Below are 21,527 nucleotides of genomic sequence, written 5' to 3'. Positions count from 1 at the left end.
TTGAAGCTCACCTAGATCAAGCCTCTTGAAAACCGAAAAGGGCATAATACTCACACTAGCCCCTAGATCACACAAAGCATTCTCAAAAACCATTTTCTTAATTTGACAAGGGATTGAAAAATTCCCCGGATCTTCCATTTTCTCCGAAAGCTCACCATGGATAAGAGCACTAAAACACTTCCCTCTTTCCACCGAAATACCCTCATCAAAATCTTCCTTCTCCTCTAGTATCTCCTTAAGGAACTTGGAGTACTTAGGCATATCGGGAATTGGCTCGGTAGAGGGTGTGGAATCATGGACTTCCTTAAGAACTTCAAGGAACTTCCCAAATTGCTCATCCATTTTGAATCTCAAGTATTTTTGGGGGTATGGTAGATTGGGAAATCTCTCTACCTCACTCATCTTTTCAACAACACATTCTTCTTTTTCCTCACCCTCACAATAAATTTCCTTGGACTCAACCCTCTCCACTTCATTCTCCATAGCACCACTCTCATCTCTTTCCTCTTTTGAACAAGAAACTCCCTCATTAAACTCATTTCCACCACTTGTGGCAATAGAGTACACGGGTTTCTTTGGTTCAACACCTTGGGAAGGCAAAGATGAAGGACTAGCATAATCCTTAATAGTGCTTGCTAATTGGGTAATTTGAGTCTCAAGCATCTTATTGTGGGTCATCATCTCATTGAATTTCTTATCACTAACCGCCATATAGGTGTTTATGATCTTGGTTTGATTATCAATCATTTCCTCCAAAGTAGTCCTAGGAGAAGAAGGTTGTGAATAGGAATTTTCACCTTGAGTCTTTGGAACAAATCCGGGTGGGGGACCTCTTTGAGCATTGTTTTGAAAATTTCCCCTTCCTTGATTGTTCCAATTACCCCTATTTTGATTTGAACCATAACCTTGATTATGGTTACCACCACCATGATTATGGTTACCATTACCTTGGTTATGATTTCCATAACCTTGGTTTTGATTACCATAGCCTTGGTTTTGATTACCATAATTTTGGCTTTGATTTTGGCCACCATAACCTTGGTTATGGTTACCACGAGAACCTTGATTCTCTTGGTTCCTATAACCACCACCATGATTATAGTTGTCAAAATTGCCTTGGTTTTGGTAATTCCTATTCCATTGGCCTCTTTGATTATCAAACCTTTGAACATTGTTGTTTGACACAAAATTAACATGTTCAGACTCATTGTTGTCAAACTCATCAACACATTCATTGTTGCAATTGCTAGAATCATGGTCATATGATCCACATACATCACAAAACAAACATCCTATAGGCATATTATGTGAAGTAGAAGGAGTTTGAGAGTTAGAAGAAGTACCTCTCCCCTTAATTTGGGAGGGAAGATTTGGAGCTTGGGAAGAGGAAGAAACACTCTCCAACTTGGCCTTGATCGCCGTCATCTCCTTTCCCAAGTTTGTCATTTGAGAGGAAAGATTGTTGATGGCATTGAGATGGTCCACCGAGTACAACGAAGATTGCTTGCTTGAAGAATCTCTTTCCCCATCTTGCCAATCTCTATAGTAAGTCACCACATCCTCTATTATGTCCACAACTTCTTCTTCGGTTTTGTTCATGATTGGACCACCGGCCCCTCCATCAAGACATGCCTTGCCTTGAGGACTCAAACCACCATAGAAGATTTGGATCAATTGATATGTTGGAATTCCGTGGTGAGGACATTCTCTTTGGTACTCCTTGAATCTCTCCCATGCTTCATAAAGACTCTCATTTGGCTTTTGCTTGAATCCTTGAATTAAAGCCCTTGCCTCCGCCGTTTTCTTTTGAGGATAGAAACGGGACAAGAAAGCTTTAGTGACATCATCCCAAGTTCTCAATGAATTGGGCTTCACCTCTTTGTCTAGCCATTCCAAAGACCTTCCTATGAGGGAGAAAGGGAACAACTTAAGGCGGATGAATTCTTGAGACACTCCATTAACCTTGATCGTGTTGCAATATTTTTCAAACTCTTTAAGATGGTTCAATGGGCTCTCGTTCTTTGCCCCACTATATTGTCTCCTCTCAATTAGGGTGATCATTGCCGGCCGAATTTCAAAGTCGTTTGCCGGTGTTGTAGGTGGAGCTATGCCGCTCTCGAACTTATATGCACCGGGTACTCCCAATTCTTTCAAGGCAACTCTTGGTTGTTCTCCCATGACTTGCTCTTGTTCAATCTCTTCGTCGCTTGAGGAACTATAATCCAAAGTCTTGTTGCTACTGTCCTCCTTGAGAGAGTTCTTTCAATCTCCGGATCAAAGGGAACAAATGAGCGATCTCGGGACCTATGCATACAAAACTCAAAGAAAATATAAGTAGCACGGCTACAAGTGTAGCCTAAAGTGTAAAACCTTTTTGTATTTTGCAAATGAAATGAAATAGACTCAACAACAACATGCACTCAAAACACCATTCCCCGGCAACGGCGCCATTTTGATGGGAAGGAGAACGGTAGGTCGTTGGGATACCACCCCACCCAATCAAACAAAATTTGTAACTTAACAAACCCCTATTTAGTGTAGTGGTAAGTCAAGGTCGAACCCAAAGGAATGGAGGTCGAATGCACAATGCCTAAGTCAAGCTATTTCGAAGTCAAGTAAAGGGGGTTTATGAAGGAAACTAGAGCTAGAGCTAAATGATGCAAGAACTTGTATGGAATCAATCTAAAGACACTAGGGCAATGGATTCACATGCAATCGTAATGGAAAATGGTAATTTGGGAGGTCAAACCGACTAAGTCAAGTGATATGAAAGAAGATCATCATGTATCCAAAAGAGCATACCAAGATAGTTCACCTAGAGGTCTAACTAGTGTCAACTACGCTAAACACTACCTAGGGAACGTCACAAAGCACCTCAATCGTGAAATTGCAAGTTACTAATCAATGGTCCGTATCATAGCAAGCTCACAATGCAATCTAGTGCAATAATCAAAGATGGCCAAATTTCAATTAATCACACACATGCACATGAATTATCAACCAAATTTAATCATATCATCAACTCCATCAATTATCCCCAAATTACTCTAATCCATCACTCAAACATGCTTCACAATTTCCCTAGCTAGAAAACTACTCACTAGTCATAGGAATCAAGATCAAAACTACAACAATCATCAATTTCATCATCAACATAATTGAAATCAAAGATTAAACCAACAATCAATCAAAAATTAATTAAACTACAATCAATCAACAATAACATGGAAAACAAATGAAATCAACTAGAATCAAACTTGTATTGAAATCAAGAAGAAGATCCTTACAAAACTTTGATCTAAAGATCAATAACAATGAGGAATTCTTGAGCAATCACCAAAAATCATGAGTTTCTCTCTCTAAAGTTCTTGAGTTTCTCTCTCTAAAATTCTCCCAAAAACTAACTATCAAATTCAATCTAAAAACTTCTCTCTAAAAATAGGGAGAAATAACTATATATACAAAGAGGAGGTCGGTATTGACGCCCAAAAATAGACCCTCGTAGGTGCGGGCGCTCGGAGGAGAGAGAATGGTGCGCACGGGACACACCCAGATTGGTGCGCCCGCACGCACCAGGTGTGCGGCCGCACCCGACCAATGTGCGGCCGCACACCACCTTGGTGCGCCCGCACATGTCTGGGTCTTTTCCCCTTCTTTTCTTCGTCCTAGCTCAAGCGGTGCACACGTCCTAGATGATGATGATGGAGGACAAAGTAGGCAGAAACTTTCTTGAATTTCTTGAAAAGTATAAGCCATGAAGAAGGCATATACAAAGCCTTGAAACTTGCCTCTTGGATCCACCTTTGACTTGAAGCTTCTTGCGCCATCTTTAGGCATGAAAACAATGAAAGCTCATAGAGAGGAAGCTCGGGAATTCTTGGACAATCAATTACCACCTACAAACAAATGATAAAAAGCAAGTAAAAGAGAAAAATAACAAGTAAACTAGAAAAAGCATGAAATAGAGAAACTAACTATAAAAAGCATAAAATGAAGAAAACAAGAATAAAACTAAGGAAAACTAAAGAAAAGAGAGATAAAATGAAATAGAAATCATCCAATAAGGGACCAAATGAGTGCCATAAATGTCACTCATCAATGGTCAGGATTAGTTGTTTGAGTTAAGCAATATTGATCAGAGATTCGACAGAAAAGAAGTAATAAGAAGGCTAGTTTCAGTAGGTAGGATTAATTTATAAATGGTTAAGTCAAGATTCGAGAGATGCGATTTAATATTGTTAGATTAATTATATGATTGTAATAAGTAGTGAAGGCCCTTTGTACTCTGGTTTAGTTACGCATCGATAGTTGCTTATATTTGTTATCTCGGTATATTATTCATTGTTGAACCTACGCCTTAGGCTTTTATTTTATTGATATTATCTAAGTTTAATAATTTCTCTTACGTAGTAGTTTAATTCACACAAATCCTATTTGTTACTTGTTAACTTAGATTTAATAATATATTAAGAATAAAAGAATATTGTTCTGTATGGATTTGACCCTGCTTTATCTATATAAGTTAGAGGAATTTAGGAATTACTGTTGATTAGGTGATAGAATTCTAGCTTGTCAAAATTTGGCAACATTACCGGTGAAACAGTTTTATTTTTATTTCTGATTATTTTTGTAGTCTATATCATCTCCTTTCATCTCAGAGAATGCACGTTCTTTTGGATAGTTTCTCATAATTGTTTATTTAGTTATTTGTTTATGCCTAGGGGTTCTAGATCAAGTTATACTATATTCGATCCTGAATCGAACGATGTTTCTAAAGACATAAGAATTTTTTTAGATAATTGCGAGATAGTTCTGAGGGAAACATACCCTTGGAACGTTCATCTGATTTTAGCAAAAGTAGTTCATCTACACAATAAGAATCAGGTATGGGTACTCCACCACCACCTCCATCTCACAAGCTCAACGACTATTCTTGGTCTTCTTTCACACATGGGCCTAGCTTGAAACTAAATCTAGCTGCCCATATATTTCTAGCATAAACAGAACAAAATCATCAGTTTAGATTGGTTTTATTTTTTCTAATTCGGTTCGGATTGGATTGAAAATTTTGATTTGGATCAGATTGCGCCGCACAGATGGATATTGACAACCACGAAATCACATGAACAACATTGAAAGTCTAGTATGAAAAGGCTCATGCTAACGTCAGATGCAGAAACGGAAAGAAATCTGGCGCCATTAACGAACAAAGAAGTTTAACCCAAATAACAAAAATCAACGACCAAAGAATATGAGTCATGCTAGATGGGATCCACCTTGCTTCTTTTTTGCAAGTATTGCAAGGAAACATGCAATTAATACTTTTATTGTGCTTGAGCAAGAAGAGATGGTTGATTTGGTGATTTAATTGAGTTGGATGCTCGGAATTTGAATGGCAATTAAGGTATGTGCAAAGCCTCTTCGCCCCTGCCTAGACTTTGGGTGGTGATGTGGTGGTGATCAGGTGGTGGTTAGGGTTTGGGTGGTGGATATGGATAGGTGGGTGATAGTTACATGGATGAAGAGGTAAGGTCGGAGAATAAGGATTAAAGGAAAAAAAAACAAATCAAACCTATGAAACAAGTTGAAAATAATAAAAAGAATCATTTGGAGCAAATAGGGATTGAAGGAGGTATTGTTTCAGGAATTCGAAAAGGTGGGATTGTTTTGAGCGGAATGGACAAAGGTGGGATTATTAGTTTCTATTTTTCCTAAAAAATTAATATGTGGATATCTTTAATTAAACAAAGTAAGAATTTTTTTCATACCTAGCTTTATCAGTATTTCCATATCTTTAAAGATAAGTAAGATTTTTTTTATACCTTATCAATCATTTTGTTATCGTTTCGAACATACATTGTTATCAAAAAAATTTGTAAGTGTTCATCTAGTGAAAACCTTGATATTCTTCTTTGCTTGATGTCATCAAAAACATCATAGTCTGCAAAATGTTCATTTGTTTGATAAATGAATTGGAAAGAAAAATCAAATTTTCCTACAAAAAAATTAAATTAAAAAAATGTACAGTGATTTATTTTAAAAACTCCACATAGTATTTAAAGTAAAAAATAATGTAAACTTAAAAAATGATTGTATTTCACAAAAAAAAAAAAAAAAAAAAGATTATGTTTGGTGACACCCAACTACTTATTTCTCTCTTCGATAAATTGGAAAAAAAAGTTATTATCTTTGATAATCATGAATTTTTTTATTACCAAATAGTAAATTTTGTTAAAAAAAAACTTTTAAATGCCTCATTTTGCAAGAAAAAACCTTTCGAAAGGATATTTGTTAAAAAAAACCACCACGATGACTTTATTTGTTTAATGAAACCTTTACGTACTTTTCCGACATTGACTACTGAATTTAGGCGTTGACTCCTTAATTGTTTTCCCTACTTACACCCAATTGTTTTTATATTTTCACCCTTTTTTATTTTTTCCCTCTTATCTTCCCTTCAAAGTCTTTCCCCTGTATACTCTCTCTCCTTCTTCCATGAATCCTCTACATTTCTATTAAATCAATTTTGAGTTTCTCTCTCTCTCTCTCTCTCTCTCTCTCTAGATCTCTCTCTTTCTCTCTCCCTCTCTCCTTTGTTGCTTGCCATTAACACTTCAACAATATATAACATAAGGTAAGTCTATATTCATCAATTTATTATTGGAAATCTGGAATTAGTATAAAAAATGGGGATTTATTTACTATTATCAATGGCTAAAGGAGGAAGAAAGGGGTCGTTTGGATGCAAATTTTGATGGATTGTTAAATTTGTTGAGTAGAAATGTAAAAATTGTTGCCCTAATTTGTTGAATATCTTTGATTTTGTTTTGTTTGGTAAGCTAAAGAGGAAGCCTGGAAGACCTAAAAAAAATGCAGTACAAGCAATAGCAGGCAAGCGGGAGCAGGGGAAGAAATAGATTAAGAACCCTAAATTACCTTTCAATCGTTTTAAAAAAAAATGAGGGAGAAGTACCCAACAATAGGCTGCAATAGGAAAAATAAAGAGTCAACGCCTGAATTGAGCAGTCAATGCCGAAAAAGTGCGTGGAGATTTCATTACACAAAAAAAACTCATCGTGGTGATTTTTTTACAAAGATCCGTTTAAAAGGTTTTTTTCTTGCAAAGTGAGGCATTTAAAAGGTTTTTTCAACAAATTTTCCGACCTAATATACTAAATAATTTAATTAAAATACTTAACCATGGTTAGTTTTATAATTCTTTTTTAATTAAAACCCCCCACCAACCCAATCACTGAAGGAGTTATGTCTTCGTCGTGTGCAATTACTAGATATATAATTGGATCAAATTATGGAGATAATTAAGTCCAGACATTTGGGTCGTCGTTTTGCCATAGCTAGAGGTACTTACGATCTTTGGACTAGTAAAATAGGCCAAAGCCCAATTGGACGGATCCTATAAGGTCACACAAATGGGCTAGATCGAGCATTAGAGGACGAGGCCCATCATGGGCCTCATCACTCTAGGTGGCCGGCCATATGGGGCTTTAAGAGGGCTATTGGGCTTCGTGCCCTAGTCTAATTATAATGAGATTATAAATAGACTAGGTGCCTAGGTTTGCAAGTATGAAATTTACTGATCATTTAGATCAAACCCGAATTAGCAAACACGAAACCAAACCCCTATCATACTCCCTTCTCTCACGTCAATATCCTCCTCCCGGTGCACGGTGGTGTCTCGTGGTGGTGGTGGTTCGTGCGGTGGTCGGTTGTCCGAAAATGTGGTGATCGCGGTTTTCCTCAATCACTCGACCAATCTAGTATTGGTGGACGGCTCGTTCGAATCTCGTGGACTAAGTAGAGGAGCAACACTTGGGGCTCTATTCTCTCCCTAATTTGCTTGTCGAATAGCTTCGTGGAATTCACGCTTCAAAGGTATGATTATGTGTCTTGTTTGTTATGCATGTGATCCTTGGATTAGGTACTTTATTGAATATGATTCATATATATTATTTCCGCTGCGTAGTACCTATAAACTCCTACAGTGGTATCAGTTAGCCTCTTGCATGAACGTGCTAGATCATAATAATACGATTATTTGATGTCCACGTTAATTTCATAATCAATTAAGATGGAGAAATTAATTTAATTATGGTTCGATTATTATATTTGATGTGATTAAACTTTTGGAATAGATTAAATGCGATTTAATTATGCTCAAATAGCCATGAAGAGGACCGAATTAAGCCCTAAAATTGTTCGAATATTTTGAATCCCTAACCCTAATTTTCAAATTATTCGAAAATCCTAGCCCTAAAATATGATTTTTGTGTTTGATTTTGATTTAATTCGATTTGTTTTATGTTTCATAATTTTAATTGGATTGATTTATCATAAAAATGTTTTATGTATGATCATAGATTTAATTTTAAAGGTTATAATTAAATTGGGATTAATTTTATGATGAACCCTAATTTTAAGTTGAATGTGATTTAATTTTAATCTTATGGACTGATTTAATTTAATTATAATAAGTGTTATTTTAATTAAATTAAAACACAAAAAAAAAAGTTATTTAAGGTCGGCAACCGCGGCTGGGTGGCGCAGCCACGGTGGCTGCCGACCAGGTGGTCAGTCTAGAGGGAGGGGAAGGGGAGGGCGGAGGTCCGGTGGCCGTGGACAGCATCGTGCAAGTTTTGCACAGTTGCTGCCACGGCTGAAGCAGGCCTGTGGCTGCTGCCTTGTGCGGCAGTGGCTGCTGCATAGCCGCCAGCCACCGTGGCTAGCCAAGGCTAGCCAACCACGGTGGCCTGCAGCCCGGCAGTAGCAGCTGCCACGCTGCTGCCCTTGTGGCAGTGGCTGCTGTCACGGCAGCCAGCCACCGTGGCTAGCTTCGGCTAGCTAACTACGGTGGCCGGCGATGGTGGTTGCGGTTTTTCAAAAAAAAAATTCTGTTTTGAAAAATTATTTCAGGATAATTACGAATTATTTTGGGATAAAATTGGTTTTATTTTGGATAAGTTAAAATATTTTCAAAATATGATCTTTTATTTTAAAAGATAAAATTGGCTTTATTTGGATAAAATCTTTTATTTTAGGATAAAATCAAATATTCAAACGTTGTTGTATTTGATATTATCCATATTTAAGTTATTAAATTGGTAATTATCCTAAATTAAAGTGGTTAATTATGGATAAGATTGAATAGGATATTCTGAGCATATTCCAAAAGGATAATAATTGATTTAAATAATGTGATTATCCCATAATTAGATTAGGATGTAATTGATTTTAAAATTATTTGATTGGCTAGTAATTAGGATAGAATCTCCTAAATTAGTTAGGATAATCGTGGAAGATTAAATATGATTTATCTTTCTAGATTAAAATATGATTTGATTCTATCTCATGACTAAATTAAATATATGATATTTTATGAACCGTCATGAATAATATATGATATTATCTAATTATGATTAAAATATAAGATATTTTAGGAAATGCGTTGACTTTATTATGAACATTCGATGTTGTAGTTTAGACAAGCATGTTGAGTGATTTATTATATGGCACTTTTCTAATATATGATATTATGTTGCTATATATAGACTAGTATGGCCCATAGATTCTTAAATACGATCTGCGCATCGTGATGTATTTTTGTAATCTAAATACGGTCTGCGTACCGTTAAGTATTTTTATAACTTTTATTTAATGTAAATAGAATAGTTATTTAAATGGTGTTAGCCCAAAAGAAGCCCATGAAGTGAAGGCCCAAAAGGAGCAAGGTGGATGAAGATCCATGATGATTCAAGTGGGAGCATTTTTCATTTCTAGTTTTCTTAGGACTAAGGGGCCATACTATGTCATATTTTATTGCATTAGTAGATTATGCATGTTTAGGTTTATTTATAATGATTGATGATGCGCTAGAGTTCACTAAATAATCACAACATAATAAATCTAGATCCCAGTAATATTGAGGCAGCTTTTCCAATTAAAAACCCGACGAAACCTTCGATCGTTTATGATGGGTCGGCCTCAGCAGAGCATCATAATATATCTTGGGGAAGTGGGGGTAGATAACGTTCTACACTTTTAATTGCGTAGTACCTAAAGATCAGTTTAGAACCTTGAAGCTAAGGGTAATAATTAAACATGTGATGGTTAATTATTCAACCAAGAGTTACAAGAGTTGTAATCAGTAAAGAGTTTGCTCACCTTGAAAATGTAATGGTTGATGGCAGGGCCTCAGTCCGGTCAATTATTGCACAAATAAAGGATCTTGGAATCACTTAAAATTCAATTGGGATCATTTAATTATTGAATAAAGTATTTTAAAGTTACCAAATGAATGCGTTTTATGGTACTTTAATTTTATTAAACATAATTATTAAACTTTACCTTATTTTGACATAGATGGGTACGTAGCCGTAACAATGATGACTATAATTCTTTACCACCAACGATGACAACAATGCTTAATTTTCTTAACTTCAACGATTGGGAAAGCGAACTTAGAAGTGTTCTAAGGAATGAAAATCTTGATTCTCATTTAGACTTACCAATCGAGGGTAGATCTAGTCCAAGCATGACTCCTGAGAAGCATTTGAGAAATGTTTCAGATTCTAAGAGAGTCGCGCATGTGATGTTGTCCTCTATCCCAGAAAATTGGGGTAGAAGATTCATGGACTATGAACCTTATCTCTTATTCAAGTGCTTACGTAATGTTTGCTATGGAATTCTGAATTCCAATGTTAATGGAGAAATGGATGGAAACGTCATGGAAATCATTAATATGGTTCCCAAGAATGACGACTCCTGGACTGGAAGTATTAGGTTTGAAACCTACAAGCTCAATGGTGAGATAATTTCAAGAAAACTCTTGTCAGGCCAGTCAGTACAGATTCATGTGGATACGATGGTTGATCTATTTGACCGCATGAGTATGTTAGGGAGACCATATAAAGATCAACATGTTCATGATATAATTCTTCATTCTCTACATGATGGTTTTGACCTCGAGAAACTTTGTCAAGATGATGAAGATTCTGCAGTCAAATTAGTTGATTTACTCAAGAATCATGCAGAGGATTACCTGAAAGAAGAATAAGCTAGTGGTTGAACAAGGATGTTCCCACTACGATAAGTAATAAGGTAAGAGTTACCTAATACTATATGAACATTTTTTAACTTTCACTAAGGTATGTGATACCAAGTTGCAGTGCTTAACATTGTGATGTTACACAGGAACTGCAAACAAGTGAAGCTAGCATGGAGATGGAGCTTGAAGGTGCACTAGAAGTTTTGAGTGGCTAGAGATAGCTTCATAGTTTTATTTTCCGATTAGTTTATCATGACATTTAGAGCTATTTCCAGTTTTTTGATGAGACAATATTTCAGTTTCTTGTTTTGAATACTGATTTGGTTTTACTTGGCTTGGACAAATGTTGATCCATGACCAAGGTAATAAATTGTTTTCATTTTGCTAGATATGAGTTAATTTATGACATTGATATAAGTAGATCACAAAAGTAAATTTAGATGATTTAAAGTAAACTTACTTATAACAAAGTAAAGTTAGGTCACATAAACCATTTGCACATCCAAAGTTATGGATGGACTCTTACTCTTATATGATTATGAATCACTTAAGAATTAGAAGTCATGCTTGATAAGGTATAATGACCAAGTTACCTTTTAGTTGAAAGGGTAAAAGAGCTAAAATGACCTTTTGGAACACAAACATATGATGTGAGTGTACCATAAATTTAAAATTAGCAAAAAGATTTAACTATTTCATTGCTTTTATTAACGATTTAAGTAAATATGTCGATAATTATTTAATGAAATAAAAGTTGGAATCATTGAAATGTTAAAAATCCCAAAATGAAATGTAAAATCAAGTTTGAGATAAACAATTTAGCACCACAATATGATTGTTGTAATAAATATTTAACTCAAAAACAAATGATCATCTAAAGGAATTGTTGAATTAGTCCACAATCCAGGAACATTACAATTAAAATGTATGTATAAAGCAGGAATCAAACTTTGCTAGCCATGGTTCAATCCAAGATTCAATGATTTACAAATATCGTTTTGAGAATATGCATTAGAACAACAACAATTGCGAATATACTAAACAGAAACTTAACCAAAGCAGTAGAAAGGATGGAAATGTTCCAAAGTAATCTTTTCTAAACAGGATTGAGGGTGTATGAAATCTATGTAAAATGTTTACAAAGATGACATAATAAACCCTAAATCAAAGGTGTTATTCCTACAATTGCGTAGAAACAAAATGTTTGTTGCTCGCGATAGTGTCTTTATAGAAAGAAGTGTCTTCCTACAAAGCCAAGTGGGAGTAAAGTTAAATCTCGATGAGATTCGAGACGAGCAACAAAAGGATGTGGATAACACTACATTAGAGACGAATGCGCATGAAATCAGCTAATTTGATAAAACATGTGTCGAAGCAAGCTAATTCAAGTAGCGAGACTTCTATCGTCCTACTAGAATGAAAGGCTTCAAAGAGTTAAAGAGAAACATTCTATTGTCGCTCATACCTATCGCAGGTTACTTAGGATTAAAACAAACAGTTTGTTGGAATTCTAGTAAAAGGTGGATTCTAAAATTTTTCTATTGAAATGGTTGGAATCCATACCTGCAAACAAGCTTTGGACAAGTGCCAACTCAGGAAGTGGCTTAAAGCCAAGAAATCCAGAATGGACTTCATGTCTATAAAGATGTGCTAGTCCATGATAGTCTTACAAATAGGGTCAAACCTATTAGTCATGTAAGCCTATTCGGATTATTTTTAGTTATGGAAATCAAAATCACTTTCATGAAATGTTCTTGATGGATGGTATTTATATGATACAACCTTAGAGTATTGAAATCCAGGAACTCCTAGAATGTTTTGCAAACTTCAGAAATTCATTTATGGATTGAAGTAAACATCAGGGAGTTGGAATATTCATTAGGAAATCAAACAGTTTGATTACCTTGGAAGAATGAAAAGGAATCTTGTAGAGACAAGAAGTTTAGTGGGAGTAATTGGTCTTCTTAGTCTAGTATGTAGTTGACATACATTTCATATGAATGCTTGAATGAGTCAAGCAATGGTTAGAAAGATTGTTTCTATATGGGAGACTTAGGAGATGTTGAGTACATATTGGGAATCAAAATCTACAAAGTGAATCTTGAAAGATGACTGGACCTAATCAAGAGACTTATGTTGATAAGTTTCTTGAAAAGTTCAAGATGCAAGGTTCTAAGAGAGGATCTCTTCTTCCCATGTCTCATGGTTTTACACTCAGTAAAACTCAGTGCCTTAAAAGCTAGTAGAGTTGAGTTGTAAAGGTAATGTACCTTATGCTTTTGCAAAAGGGGCCATTACATGTGCCATGAAATGTACAAAGCAAGTTGTTACATATGACTTGTGCAAGTGTAGCAAGTTTCAAGCAAATACAGAATAAGCATACGGAAAGTTACCAAGAACAAATCCTTGAGTACTTGAGAAGCGCTAAAGGAATTTTTCTAGTTTATGGTGTTAAAGATAAACAAGTTGTCAAAAGTTTTTACAAATGCAAGTTTTTCCAAACAGGCAAGATGATTCTAGATTTCAATCTAGATGCATATTTTTGTCAGTATGGAGAAGTATAGTGAGCTTGAAAAGTTCAAAGCAAAGCACTATTGCATGCTCAATGTCAGAATATGTGTATTAAGTTATAGTCGGATAGTTTAAGAGGAAGTTTGGATTAAAATGTCATATGACTAAAGGGTCACCTTTGCCCAAGAACAAAGGAGCCAGGGTCACATCACAAATCCAAACAAATGAATATGAGATATCGCCTGAGTTATGAGATCATTGACCAGCGGAAGGTCACGTTCTGCAAAGTTTTATTATGAGCGAGAAATCACTAAACCCCTTCCATAGACAAAGGTATGAAAGTCATATTAAAGTCTTGGATTGAAGCTAATTATGTAATTTAAGTTGTGTATGTTTGAGAAAACATATGACATAAGAAAATACATCAATTTGCAGAATTATGTTTAAAATAGAAATTATTAATTATTTCTCTTATTTAATTATGGTTTTGAAATTAAATAAAATGTCCAAAATAATTATGAATTGATGGGCTCACTAGGTTGATGACCTTTTGAATGAAACCCCACAGGTGAACAAAATTCATATATTATTTAAGTTCCTAGTTCGAAATCATTAAAATGGACATAAATGATTTCAATGAATGGACTAGCATGTAATTGGATAGCGCAGTTTCATGGGCTATAGGGGCATGGTGATTGTAACACCCTAGAAATTCCTTTCCTTTAAATACACACTTTACTCTTTTAAAAATACGATTTAGGAATATCTAAGACATTACCGCCACCGTGAAAACGGCTAAGGCAATTATCAAAGACACACAGCGGAAGACTTAACTCAAAACCATTCAAAACGAGTCAACTTAAAAGTCAACCAAACGAAAGTAAAGATTAAAACCAAAGTCGAACGAAGTCAAATGAAATCAACCTACAACTTGGAACCATTGAAGGCCCTTATCAAAACCAATTAAATTACGAAAACCTTTGCGTTAGTCTCATAAGCATAACATAATATAATATAATATTTGAATGCAATAAACCACATCTGAACTAATAGAAACTAGCATGATTCGCTCTTCACTCATGCCCCGTCATGAATATGTTTCAACACCTGAAAAGATTATCTCCACTTGCCCCCACTACTCTCCATTAAAATGGATCATCGTAGGGCCAAGATAAAGACATAGCCAGACACAAACAACACACACAATCAGCAAAGCTGAGTACATAAGCGTATTTAAACACACTAACATACAACTCCTAGCATCACACATACTTACCTCATTGCACCTGTTTACAAGCACCCACAACAAACAACAAGACTCTTTAACTGGACACTAAATAATTCATTTAGCGTTGATTACGCATCGAACGGGTTTCCAACTAAACCTACCTTAATAAATTGAGGTTCACTGACACGGGAGCTAACCGTGCCAGCATCACTATGCCACACATTGGTGGCGGAATTCCAGCGCATAATAATAAAAGGGAATATACAGCGTCCTGTACTCCATTAGAAGTTATGGTTAAATATAAAACCCCATAACTCCCCCCATTGTTCATACTCAAGGTATATACGTTCCAAGAGTTTTGGTGCGTAATCTCTTTCACTTTACGTTATTTACAGATTATTAAACTTGGTGATGACTCCCAAAGCATAATAATTCAATCAACAATAATTATTCAATCAAACAAACATACCAATTCAATTCTTGAATAATTAGTGACTACATATAATTTAATGTTGAACCCTTTTTAAAACTACCTCAGTGTCAAAGACACCTTAAACGCATAAAGCGCCAACAATCCTATCCCTCGGTGTTGAAAACACCTTAAGTGCACAAAGGCACCAACATACTATTTATTCCTTGTGTACATAGACACTTATATAGCTCCTTCCTCATGCTTAATGCATCAATAAAAATTATATGGACTATAATAAAATTCCTTTTCAATATTCTAAACATAATTAAACAATTAGTTTAATTAAACATGCTCTCTAACATGCCATAAATAAATATGTAGTCCATATACTCATGCCAAAAATATAATTTCCAATCCATAGATCATCACAAATAAATTCATGCTTCATAATTCAATCACCAATACTAATAATTCACAATTTAATACATAAACCTTAGCATGATGCTACTTGTAATTGATTGAAATCAAACCTAGCATGATTCTACATCATCAAATATGCTAAGTACGCGAACGTACCTCAATTAAGCCCATAAAGTGGCCGAAAACACTACAACAATTCCCGAATCAAGTCTCCTACATAAAGGGACAATAATACTAAATTAATTACTCTTGTATACACAATTTCCAGCAACTTAAACTCACTTTAAACTATTTAGAATAATCTGAAAATTATTTAAAAACCCCTAATTAAACTCCTTTTTAATAGGTTATCACACCCTTTTATTAAAATCACAATTATACTACTTTAAATAAGATTCCAGCATTTTAAACTAATCAAAAACCACTTTAAAACTTCATCAAAATATATTTTCATACTTAAATTATCCATAGAAAAATTAAATTATCTCTTACCCTTTAAACTCAAGGATAAAAATTAAAAAAAACTTCGTTAAAAATCAAAAACTGCCCGAAAATCATACTTAGAGGCTGAATTTGGCCACGAGAGGATGGTGCTCACTACCAAAGTAGTGAGTCTTTCTTAAAACGTTGTTTCCACATGGAAAACACTACTTTTTTGTCCAAATCGGATGAGTTTAGAACCTGATCGGGATTAAAACGGGATTAATATTAACGAACGGGAATCTATAAATAAAAACACAAATTTATGTGTTCAAAATAATCTAGAATTAAGTTAAACTAATTAGTAGCTATATAATCACCAAAATTTCAAAACATCATTACTATAAAAGCCCTAAATCAATTATTCATGAAAACCCTAAAAATCAAGTCTTTAATAATTTTAAAACCCTAACTCATAATACCTTGTAAAATCTGAAATTAAACCTCTTTAATCATTAAAACACAATTATAAAACATATTAATCATATACTAATAATTAAAATCAAAATCCCAAAATATACTACTTAAAAATAAATTAAAACAAGAGGAGAGAGAGAAGGGGAGAACCACCGTGGGTGGTGGCCGGCCAGTTGGGCGGCGTGGCAGGTGGCGGCGGGGTTGATGGCAGTGGTGGCAGCCGGTGGTTGGGAGTAGTAGCAACTTGGAGTTCATGAAATCCCACGTGAAAGAACAAGCAAAAGAAGGGGAAAAGAAAGAAGAGAAAAGGAAAAAGGGAAAAGAATAAGAAAAGAAAAATAAGAGGAGAAATAATTACCTTGACCAATTGACTTTATGTGTGGGAAATTTTGGGGATTGAAAGAGTATTTATAGAGTAGAGTAGGTTAGGGTAAGTTTTGGGCCCCATGAAATAGTAATGTGATGAAAGAATTATTAGCCCAATTATGAAAATAGGATAGATGAGCTTGTTATGAAATTGGCTATATTGGAGTAAGCTAGGTATTAAAGATTAAACTTTATTACTTAATTTAAATCTGATAATTAAAATAGTTTTACCCAAAATATATTTTATAAATAAGTAAATAATTTATAAAATACATTAAAAATACGGGGTATTACAGTCTACCCCCCTTAAAAGAAGTTTCGTCCCCGAAACTTAGATACGAAAACAAGAAAAAGATTGCTTGAAAACTAATAAGTGCTTGTAAATTCTGAAAATATCCTTAATATTTTTAGTTGCTGTACTTTTGTGACACTTACTTTCTACCTCATCTATTCAATCACACACAAACTAGTGTGTAAAGTAACCAACTTACTAACCAACTTACACAAACTAGTGTATAAGATAACAACTTTACTAACAAACTTACACAAAATAACGTGTAAACTATTAGACTATCTAACAAACTCACACTACTTCACACTACTATTAGTGTAAGATTCAACTTTGGTAATAAACTTACACATTCTTGTGTGTAAAGCAAACAAACTAAATAACAAAATCAGTGTAAAACTGACCGAAAAAGCACTTAAAATGCCAAAATTGAGAGAAAAGTGCGCAATTCTATCGCACTCTACCCCCCTTAAAGAAAACGAGTAACTCCACTTAATTCAACTTTAGAGTTATGCTGTTCTCTTTCTCTTTTCATCCTTGGTAAAATCATAATACTTCTCTATATTCATTCCTTGTTGCAAGTACCAAAAGTCTCATCGATTCCGTACTCATTATACCAAAAATAATCAATACCATCTATACTCTCTTTTACCAAACCTCTAGTAAAAGTATGAAGCACGATTGATATCTAAAATCTTGATTTTGTCAAGCTTTCTCTTGATTAAATTGGTTACCCTCAATAGTTTCCTTTGTAATTCATACTTTAGTCAATGTTGTTTCACAATGACTCATGAAAAATGTCTTATACCTTACCAAGGTCCAATAATATGCCAAGTTATTTGCCAATTTACCAATTCTATGCAAATTCATATATTTCTATATCCCTTGGCTCATTCTCTTTATTCTTTCCATACTTTTAACTTTGTTTTATGGGTTACACTTTCAATAACACTTGTCTTTTGTCCCCTTTTAAACTTGCATTACTTAAATCCGTTCATGCTTCTCCATAACTTTACTCGTTTGAAGTCCTAAGACGATCTTCTCACTAATGTTCCCCAACATAGTGAACTTTCATGATATGCCAATGCGGCATGCCAATACCCAACCAATACCGACCTCGAAATGCGGCATGATAAAATAGGTAGTGAACTTTCAATACCGACCTCGAAATGTTGCCATGCCAATGCGGGCTTGCATGGTTATCTTTCATTTGTTTTCTCTCCAATGCTTCATGCTCTCTATTGGCTTCCAAAGTCAAATATCCCTTTTGTTTGTCCATTATTATTTGATGGTTGTAGTAATCGTCCTCAGTGTATCACCACAGATCTCCTGTATACCTCTTAGGATCTTGAAAGAAACTAGGAATCTCAATCTAAAATGATATCTTTAGGAACTCCATGTAATCTCACAACAAATTTGATTTAAGCCTTTGCAAGTTGCTCCTTTCTCCAAGTCTCCTTCATCAGTTTCACACATTGTGGACTTAGACAATCTATCCACCACAATTCAAATGAAACAATCACCCTTAATCATTAATACACCTTTATCGAATCCTTTTACAACTTGTCCTTTCCTGGGTGTATTTCACCTTCCTTCCATTATATTTCACTTCAACTTCTTACTCTTAAATTCATATTTAAGCTTATTTCCCTGACCAATAAAATAGCACATCCTCCTACGAATTCGACCCAAATTCACATTCTCTTCTTGATTTTCCTGCATTTCCTCGAATATCGTTAATCTCAAACTCTAGTTATCCCAACATTTTCTTTACTTTCTTTTCCAACACTTTTGAGGGGGTTAATTTCCTTCTTTCCTACTTTGTATCAATCCACCACATTACCTTCCCTTTCATAACATTGAATGCCTCACCCATATTCCTTTATCAACTCCAACCATTCCTTTTGCTACATAATTAAATCCTTGTGTGTGAGAGTCTATCTCAAACTTTAAACTTCATTCAAATAATCATGTTTCCATACAAAATTTATTTCACATTTATATTCCCCATAAACTTTCTATTACTCTCCATTAATACATTCACTTGTCTATTATCCTTGAAAATCCATCATAGACCTTTTTCACCCCTATTATCCAACTTAAAGACCTCAAATGACAACTAATTTATTTTCCATAATTCACCGCTTATATCCCTGTTACATCAGCAATTACCTCTATACTTTATCACAAGGTCTCCCAAGATGATCCTTTCTTAATCATAACTCACTCTTAGGAAAAACCATGTGTGCATTTGCTTCTATCTCTGTATTGATAACTTTATCATAAGTGTTCACATCGTCCTTTCCTTCCCATTCTTAGAATTTACCAAAATATCTTCGATAAAACACTCTATTCCTTTAGGTCCATATTAAACATATGTGCTCCGTTAATCCAAAAGGAAACAAAATGAAACTCGAACCGACTAAATCTTGTCATAAATGCTAATATTCGAAATGTCCTTTTTCGAAGGTTCTTACTTAATATTAGTTCATATCCTCAAGTCTATCCTCAAAATCATATTTTCTCCTTTCATTTGATCAACATATCGTCTCTTTTAATTAAAAGATAAGTATTATTCATTGTCACCTTGATCAATCTTCCTAAGCCACTTTACAAATACAAATTTTCATCCCTTCACTTAACAAATTCATGCGCTTCCCAAGGCGATGTAACTTTCTTTCAATGACTTACCACCGTATTCTTTAACTCCTTTAAACAATGTTACATTAATCCTTTATTCACACACAAACACGTCCTTATATTACTTCCAAAGTTCCCTCAACCCCTATATTTCTTTGTTTACAATACTCTTGCTTTCAAATTCCTTCTAATCAAACCATAATTTTTCTTCTAGCATCCCTTGAATAAATCTCGTGACTCATAAATAATCTCAACTTCAATTACTGTATAACCAGTTCTTACTTAAATCATATTAACACATTCCAATCAAATTCATAAATCTTGTCATAAACTCTTCTCCTTTATGACATTTTCATATTCATAGTTCAATAATTTCAATACCTTTAAGTATATTATTTCTTCATGGTTTTAAATTTTAACCTCCAAGAATTTCTTAAGCCTCCTTCCTGCTTCTTCTTATTCCTAAAATATCTTTTTAAAACTTCTTTAGCCATCTTGTTGATCTTTGACCAACCTTCTTTATGGTTTTGATCCCTTATCCTCATCCTTAGTCTCACCCCTTTTTATACAATTCAGTCAAACTCCTAAAAACATTATATGTTGACAATTATCATTGGAACTCATATAAAGATCATCATCCTTTAACTTGTTCCTTGGGCTTCTAAGCAGTACTTCTTTCTTGAAAACTTCGAGATCTTAACTACTTGGAGTGCTACTCCAAAGCAAACAATCTTTTTATTTCCACCAAAACTTCACTACATGTTCCTTCCATCTTTATTTCGAGTTTGCTATCTCAAATGTCCCTCAAATAAGATTGGGTGTATTCACAACTTGTTAGTTCCCATTGTCATGGTAAAATCAACTCTTTCCAGTACTTATTATACAAACTTTCATTCCCTCTCAAATTCTCAAGACACATTTTGCCTTTAAACAGCTTGCATAGCTCTTTAACTCAACCCTCAAAACTTTGGGAATTGATCTCCCTTTGGTATTTAGATGGTTTTCACTCTTTACACTATTCAGTTACTCCTTCATCCACTACAGGATTATTGGTGGTTATATCATCCTTGGTAATCTATCAAGTTTGCCTTATTACCTTGTTCAAATCATTTCCATTACTGGAATTGCTTCTTGTCAACATACTTTCTGATGATAGAACTGGATGCTACATAGGTTGAGTTGAAATTCCTAGCTTTCTCTTGTTCTAATCAAAACATCAACCAATAAACTCAATCAATGGACAATTATTATTTAATTCGAATTAAGGTTTGAGGTAATGGATTTTTTTTTCCTCATTTCCAATAATTCAAATGCATAAAATTATGATTGGTAAACAACCATAGTTCATATAATTAAACAAGCAATCAAAAATATAAATATCCCATGACTGCTACCCCAAAAAGGAGAGAAAGAAATAAGTAGCTCTTGGAAAACAATAGAAATTAAATCATAAGGTCGTTGAGCAACTCTAAAAGAGTAGGTGAATAAGTTCAAAAACTCTCTTCAAAATAATAGCTTTGCTATGACTCCTTAATGTAAGATAATTATTTTCATATCCCAAGGTTAATGAGTAAATACTCATAACATTTAGATGATTTGTGTCAATATTCTCAAGGTTAAACTTGTGACAATGTTAATCATATATTAATAATTAAAATCAAAATCCCAAAATGTACTACTTAAAAATAAATTAAAACAAGAG

At 34.4% G+C, this 21,527-nt stretch overlaps 1 non-coding gene across 1 annotated transcript; it reads left to right on the top strand.

Moving 5' to 3' along the window:
* The first annotated feature begins 1,687 nt into the window (after positions 1-1,687).
* On the top strand, positions 1,688-1,793 carry LOC145603196 (small nucleolar RNA R71). The gene has a single exon (XR_014104728.1). It is a non-coding gene; the product is annotated as a small nucleolar RNA R71 (small nucleolar RNA).
* The last annotated feature ends 19,734 nt before the right edge of the window (positions 1,794-21,527 follow it).

This window comes from Chenopodium album, chromosome 21, assembly GCF_948465745.1.
Source record: "Chenopodium album chromosome 21, dcCheAlbu1.1, whole genome shotgun sequence".
Classification (NCBI taxonomy): domain Eukaryota; kingdom Viridiplantae; phylum Streptophyta; class Magnoliopsida; order Caryophyllales; family Amaranthaceae; genus Chenopodium; species Chenopodium album.
The sequence above is the reverse complement of the archived record's forward strand: the minus strand, read 5'-3'. Positions and strand labels throughout refer to the sequence as shown.